The following is a 7,056-nucleotide window of genomic DNA, read 5'->3' on the forward strand; positions in this document are numbered from 1 at the left end:
TGGGGGGGTGAGCGCGGGACCCTCGTTCAATAATAGACTTGCCTGGATGTGGGACTGGCAATGTGAAGCTGCCCTGTAACCATGAGGGCGCCTGTGGCAGCCGACCGCGTCACTTGTGCTATTCTCACAGTGTCCGTTAAAAATGAAAGTGGTAACCCAGTTGCTACAGTCAACGCCAGATGTGAACAGAAAAACGTGCTGCAAAAACCGCATGATTTAAATGCAGATTTGACATGGTTTTAAAATCCACCCACAGGTCAATTTCTGTGTGGACCCCAACCCCATCCCAAATTCCTGATTTTGGCTGAGGTTTGGTGTACTGCAGATTTCCCCTCCACACACAAATCCTTTGCTAGGGCCACATGCACATGGTGCGTACTGCAGTTATTTTGCGCATCAGTTAGGCCTCATTCACATGTCAGTTTCAGTGTGCAGTGTCCCACTCTGTGAAGGTCGTGGGCACTTCAAACTGTTGTATATGCCTATCTAAGGGTACTGTCACACTAGCGTTGTTTGAATCCAGCGGGAAATTCCATCGCCGGAACTGCCCGCTGATCTGGAAAAACGTGTGAAAACGGATTACATTTGAATCCTGATCAGGATTCTGATCACAATGAAAAAATGCATTGGAAAAAACAGATCCGCCATTTATGGACTTAAACTTTTTTTTTTTTACATTTTTCGGGTTTAACATGCAAAAGTGGGATCACACGGCACTAATGCAAGTCAATGGGGAAAATGCCGGATCCGGCGTTTAATCAAAGTGTTCCGGATTTTTGGCCGGAGGTAAAAATAAAACATGCTACAGTTTTCTGAAAAGCCTGATCAGTAAAAAAGACTGAACTGGATGCATCCTGAACGGATTGCTCTCCATTCAGAATGCATGGGGATAAAACTGATCAGTTCTTTTCTGGATTTGAGCCCCTAGGACGGATTCTATGCCGGAAAGAAAAACGCTAGTGTGAAAGTACCCTTATCTTTTGCCTGATCAGTCAAAAAGACTGAACTGAAGACATCCTGATGCATCCTGAACGGATTACTCTGCATTCAGAATGCATGGGGATAAAACTGATCTGTTCTTTTCCGCCATAGAGTTCCGTCCTAGGGGCTCAATGCCGGTGTTCTGCCACTTTTCTACAGCGCGCACACCCCCTCCTCCAGCTGATTCCAACGCGTCCACGTTACTTCCGGTGCAGCTACATCACTTCCGGGTATAGACTTTTGTCCGGGTATAGAAAAGTGGCAGAACACCGGCATTGAGCCCCTAGGACGGAACTCTATGCCGGAAAAGAAAAACGCAAGTGTGAAAGTACCCTAATGCGGCGGTCCCCTACCGCCGGGCCGCGGCCCAGGACCGGCCCGGCGGTCAGAATAAAACTAGAACATGTCCCGTTTAATGCACATAGGGTGGCGGAACTGGATCGGTGGCATAGCCGTGCGAGGTGAGCCAGGACAGGAGAGGGAGTAGTCCCGTCTGGGAGGCAGAGGAAGAAAAAAGAGCCTGCCTGAAGATACTGAGTGCCGTCCCGCGTGCCTGCTAAGTTAGGTGAGGGTGGTGGTGTCATCATGATCAACTGCTGCTCCCTATTGTGAAGTTGACCGCGTGCCCCCAGACTGCTGCTCTGTCCCCATTGACTATAATGAGGGCAGAGTTCCAGCGAGGCACGGCAAAAGGCTGTCAGAATAAAACTAGAACATGTCCCGTTTACTGTACATAGGGTGGCGGAGCTGGAGCGGTGGCATAGCCGTGCGAGGTGAGCGAGTAGTGCCGTCTGGGAGGCAGAGGAAGAAAGAAGAGCCTGCCTGAAGATACTGAGTGCCGTCCCGCGTGCCTGCTAAGTTAGGTGAGGGTGGTGGTGTCATCATGACCAACTGCTGCTCCCTATTGTGAAGTTGACCGCGTGCTCCCAGACTGCTGCTCTGTCCCCATTGACTATAATGAGGGCAGAGTTCCAGCAAGGCACGGCAAAAGGCTGTCAGAATAAAACTAGAACTAGTCCCGTTTACTGTACATAGGGTGGCGGAGCTGGAGCGGTGGCATAGCCGTGCGAGGTGAGCCAGGACAGGAGAGGGAGTAGTCCCGTCTGGGAGGCAGAGGAAGAAAGAAGAGCCTGCCTGAAGATACTGAGTGCCGTCCCGCGTGCCTGCTAAGTTAGGTGAGGGTGGTGGTGTCATCATGACCAACTGCTGCTCCCTATTGTGAAGTTGACCGCGTGCCCCCAGACTGCTGCTCTGTCCCCATTGACTATAATGAGGGCAGAGTTCCAGCGAGGCACGGCAAAAGGCTGTCAGAATAAAACTAGAACATGTCCCGTTTACTGTACATAGGGTGGCGGAGCTGGAGCGGTGGCATAGCCGTGCGAGGTGAGCCAGGACAGGAGAGGGAGTAGTCCCGTCTGGGAGGCAGAGGAAGAAAGAAGAGCCTGCCTGAAGATACTGAGTGCCGTCCCGCGTGCCTGCTAAGTTAGGTGAGGGTGGTGGTGTCATCATGGCCAATAATAAGCTCTAAGTCGCCAGATACAAAGGGCCACAGAACATCCAGCATTCAGGCAAACTGCATTAAACAGCATGCAAGTGAAGCTTATTGTCTGCATCCCTGGTGGAGTAAGGCAGTCACAGGGTTAATATATATATATTCTTTTTTTTCCAAATAAATGTATTGCAGCACTCCTTCTTAGATAAAAAGTGAAAAAATAACAAATTTATTCAACACATGTTGATACAGGCAACGTTTCAGCTCTCTCACAGAGCCATTATCAAGCCAAGTGATAATGGCTCTGTGAGAGAGCTGAAGCGTTACTTGTATCAACATGTGTTGAATAAATTTGGTATTTTTTCACTTTTTATCTAAGGATTGCTGCGTCACATTTATTTGGATTGTGTTTGGACCTGCTGGCACCTTAATCATTTGCATCACTTGAAGTGAGGAGTGCTGCCCTGCCATCTTTTTGATATATATATATACACTCACCTAAAGAATTATTAGGAACACCATACTAATACGGTGTTGGACCCTCTTTTGTCTTCAGAACTGCCTTAATTCTACGTGGCATTGATTCAACAAGGTGCTGATAGCATTCTTTAGAAATGTTGGCCCATATTGATAGGATAGCATCTTGCAGGTGATGGAGATTTGAGGGATGCACATCCAGGGCACGAAGCTCCAGTTCCACCACATCCCAAAGATGCTCTATTGGGTTGAGATCTGGTGACTGTGGGGGCCATTTTAGTACAGTGAACTCATTGTCATGTTCAAGAAACCAATTTAAAATGATTCGAGCTTTGTGACATGGTGCATTATCCTGCTGGAAGTAGCCATCAGAGGATGGATACATGTTCTCATTCTGTTTACGCCAAATTCGGACTCTACCATTTGAATGTCTCAACAGAAATCGAGACTCATCAGACCAGGCAACATTTTTCCAGTCTTCAACAGTCCAATTTTGGTGAGCTTGTGCAAATTGTAGCCTCTTTTTCCTATTTGTAGTGGAGATGAGTGGTACCCGGTGGGGTCTTCTGCTGTTGTAGCCCATCCGCCTCAAGGTTGTGCATGTTGTGGCTTCACAAATGCTTTGCTACATACCTCGGTTGTAACGAGTGGTTATTTCAGTCAACGTTGCTCTTCTATCAGTTTGAATCAGTCGGCCCATTCTCCTCTGACCTCTAGCATCCACAAGGCATTTTTGCCCACAGGACTGCCGCATACTGGATGTTTTTCCCTTTTCACACCATTCTTTGTAAACCCTAGAAATGGTTGTATGTGAAAATCCCAGTAACTGAGCAGATTGTGAAATACTCAGACCGGCCCGTCTGGCACCAACAACCATGCCACGCTCAAAATTGCTTAAATCACCTTTCTTTCCCATTCTGACATTCAGTTTGGAGTTCAGGAGATTGTCTTGACCAGGACCAACCCCCTAAATGCATTGAAGCAACTGCCATGTGATTGGTTGACTAGATAATTGCATTAATGAGAAATAGAACAGGTGTTCCTAATAATTCTTTAGGTGAGTGTATATATTGCCAAAATCCACAGCACTCCTTAAAAGTGAAAAAATGTGCTATTTATTCACACATGTCATACAGCAACGTTTCGGTTCTCTCTCAGAACCTTTTTCAAGCCTTCAACACTTGGCTTGAAAAAGGTTCTGTGAGAAACCGAAACATTGCTGTATGACATGTGTGAATAAATAGCACATTTTTTCACTTTTAAGGAGTGCTGTGGATTTTTGCAATTTGTCTACCACCCAGAATTGAGGGGTTACCGCTGGCACCCACTTTACAGTTGGCAAAGGAGTGCTGCCCTACTTTTGATGTGTGATTTATATATATATATATATAGCCTCTAGGGAAGTACAGGTGTTAGTGTTAGAGCATCCTTGGTGATCAAATGCATTGAAAGGGCTAATATCAGTTTTCCTGGTGGTCCTGCTTGCATCTGTGACCCTGCTAGCTATACCACTATGCTGTATTAATACGGCGCAGTTTAATTGCATTTTGCAGTAACATATTGCGTTGATTCGCTTCCTTAAGTTAAGACACCCCATGTTCACATTATAGGGCACCTGAATACGTGAGAGGACGTCCCTGACCAGAGTGAATCAGCAGGACCTTCATGTGAGCAGCTACAACATCTGGGCTGGCAGTACGGTGCCAGAAAACCAGCAATAGTCCTTCAAAATGTGTGACTCCAGGTGCCTAACTGAGACCCTATAAGTAGAAGTTATAATACAGTAGTACGCACTACACATATAAAGTACCTGCACCCCTTCTCAGCTCAGTTATATTACCCCACTGTATAATGTACCCTACTCCTCAGTTATATAACTGAGGAGTATCAGGGTACATTATACAGTGGTAATATAACTGAGGGATATCATGGGACATTATACTGGGGTTAATATAGCTGAGGGGTATCAGGGTACATTATACAGTGGTAATCTAACTGAGGGATATCATGGGACATTATACTGGGGTTAATATAGCTGAGGGGTATCAGGGGACATTATACAGTCATAATATAACTTATATATTACCCCTGTATAATGTCCCTGATAGCCCTCAGTTATATTAGCCCTGTAAAATGTCCCCTGATACCCCTCAGCTATATTACCCCTTGTATAATTTACCCTGATACCCCCTCAGTTATTTTACCACTGTATAATGTACCCTGATACCCCTCAGTTATATTACCCCCTGTATATGTATAATGTCCCCTGATACCCCTCCTCAGTTATAATACGCCCTGTAATATACCCTGATAGTCCTTAGTTATAGACAGAGCATTTCTTCTGCTCACACAGGTTAAATAAAATAGTCTGTTCTATAAGCACCACATTATTTTCTGTCCGCCGCCACAAAACAATATGGAAGTGCCCATCCCGAGACCAGGCTCTGGATCCGCCACTGTCCAGTCCCCAGCCATTAGTGATCTGAAAAGCGCAGGTACCTACACACTGTCCCACAGATGGGGTCACCTATTATTAATCTGAGGTACATGGTGTTATTACATTAGTACCCCCATGTACCTCAGATTAAAAGTAAGTGGCCTCCAATCACCTCATCAAATAATGGGCAACATTGGGTTAACCATTAATGTGAGGTACACATAATGAGGTTACTTAGTGTTAATGTGAGGCACATGCAGGTCCAACTTGATAAAGCAATGTGCCTCATATTAACAGCAAGTTACTCCAGCATGTACCTGATGCCATTAACCCCATGTTGTCCATTATGTTAAGCGGGGTACTACTTGACGAGGTTGCTATTAATATGTGGCACATGGTTTCATTAATTTAGACTCCATGTGTCTCACATTAATAGCCAGTAACCTTATCATACTGTAGTACCAACACCAACCCACACATTAACCCCATGCTGCTCAATGTCCATTATGTCAGGAAGTACTTGCTGGTGTTACTATTAATATGAGGCTTTATCCATTTAGACCTCTATTTGCTTCACATTAATAGTAAGTGACCCCATCAAGTACATCCTCGCATAATGGTCAATTGATACTTTGCAAAAAGTAAAAATAAAAAAATACTCACGTTTACCCCATGCAACATGTGGTTAACGTGTGAGTATTTTTTATTTTTTTTGCATGTTAAATTGGTGTTGTAATACTTTTTTTGGTATCAAACTCAAAATTCTGGTATTAGAGAAGACTTCATCCCTGCTCAGTGGCCGTTGTATTCGCTCTAGTCTAGCTGAGATGCCGTACAATTGCTGGGGACCTCTTCAAAGCCAGTGAGAAGATGAGCTGTTCTTGCAAGAATGACCTAGTCTCGCAAGAACAGCTCATCTTCTCCCTGGCTGTGAAGAGTTCCTCAGCAATTGTACGGTGTCTCAGCTAGAGCGAATTCAACATCCACTGAAAAGGGATGAAGTATCTTCCTCCCTGAACCTAGAATTACAGAGTTTTCAATATACGGCGCTGCCTATACCTATACTATGCTACACTACATGCCAATCACAGCTTGACAAAGGGTGTATTCACTGTTGCCCAAAATGTTACAGCAGTATGTGAATATCCATATGTGGTGGTTCTCCAATAAAATAAATTCTTAATTGCAGGATTTATTAGGGTCATGCGACAAATAGGAGAACAAGAATAGTGCAGTTGAACTTGTGTATAAGTCAAGTGAATACATACTAGGCACGAAAAAGAAACAGCTATATTCAGGGGAAGATTAGTAACAAGTGGACAGAATTTAATTTCTCACTTGTGCACTCCACGCACAGATAAAATAAAGCCACAAGCTATTAACCCTTGTAAAATGAGTAAAAAGCAAACATTGCTGCAGAGTTTCTTTAAAAAGGGAAAAAGATCCAATGATGAGACAGCAGATAAGACAGCAGATAAGACAGCAGATGAGACAGCAGCAAAAAAAAAGAAAGCTGCATTTAAAAGAAAATACCAAGAGTCCTACTTAAATTACGGGTTCATCGCAAAAGGTGATTCACATGCCCCAAACCCGCTGTGTGTGATATGTGGCAAACGACTATCCAACGAGGCCATGAAGCCTTCAAAACTCCTTCGCCACTTAGAGACCA

The 7,056-nt window shown here is 44.7% G+C and overlaps 1 long non-coding RNA gene across 1 annotated transcript; it reads left to right on the forward strand.

Moving 5' to 3' along the window:
- The first annotated feature begins 1,811 nt into the window (after positions 1-1,811).
- On the forward strand, positions 1,812-4,691 carry LOC121005978. Its single transcript, XR_005779993.1, has 3 exons — positions 1,812-1,844; positions 2,017-2,468; positions 4,561-4,691. It is a non-coding gene; the product is annotated as an uncharacterized LOC121005978 (long non-coding RNA).
- The last annotated feature ends 2,365 nt before the right edge of the window (positions 4,692-7,056 follow it).

The sequence above is a fragment of the Bufo bufo genome, chromosome 6 (assembly GCF_905171765.1).
Source record: "Bufo bufo chromosome 6, aBufBuf1.1, whole genome shotgun sequence".
NCBI lineage: Eukaryota > Metazoa > Chordata > Amphibia > Anura > Bufonidae > Bufo > Bufo bufo.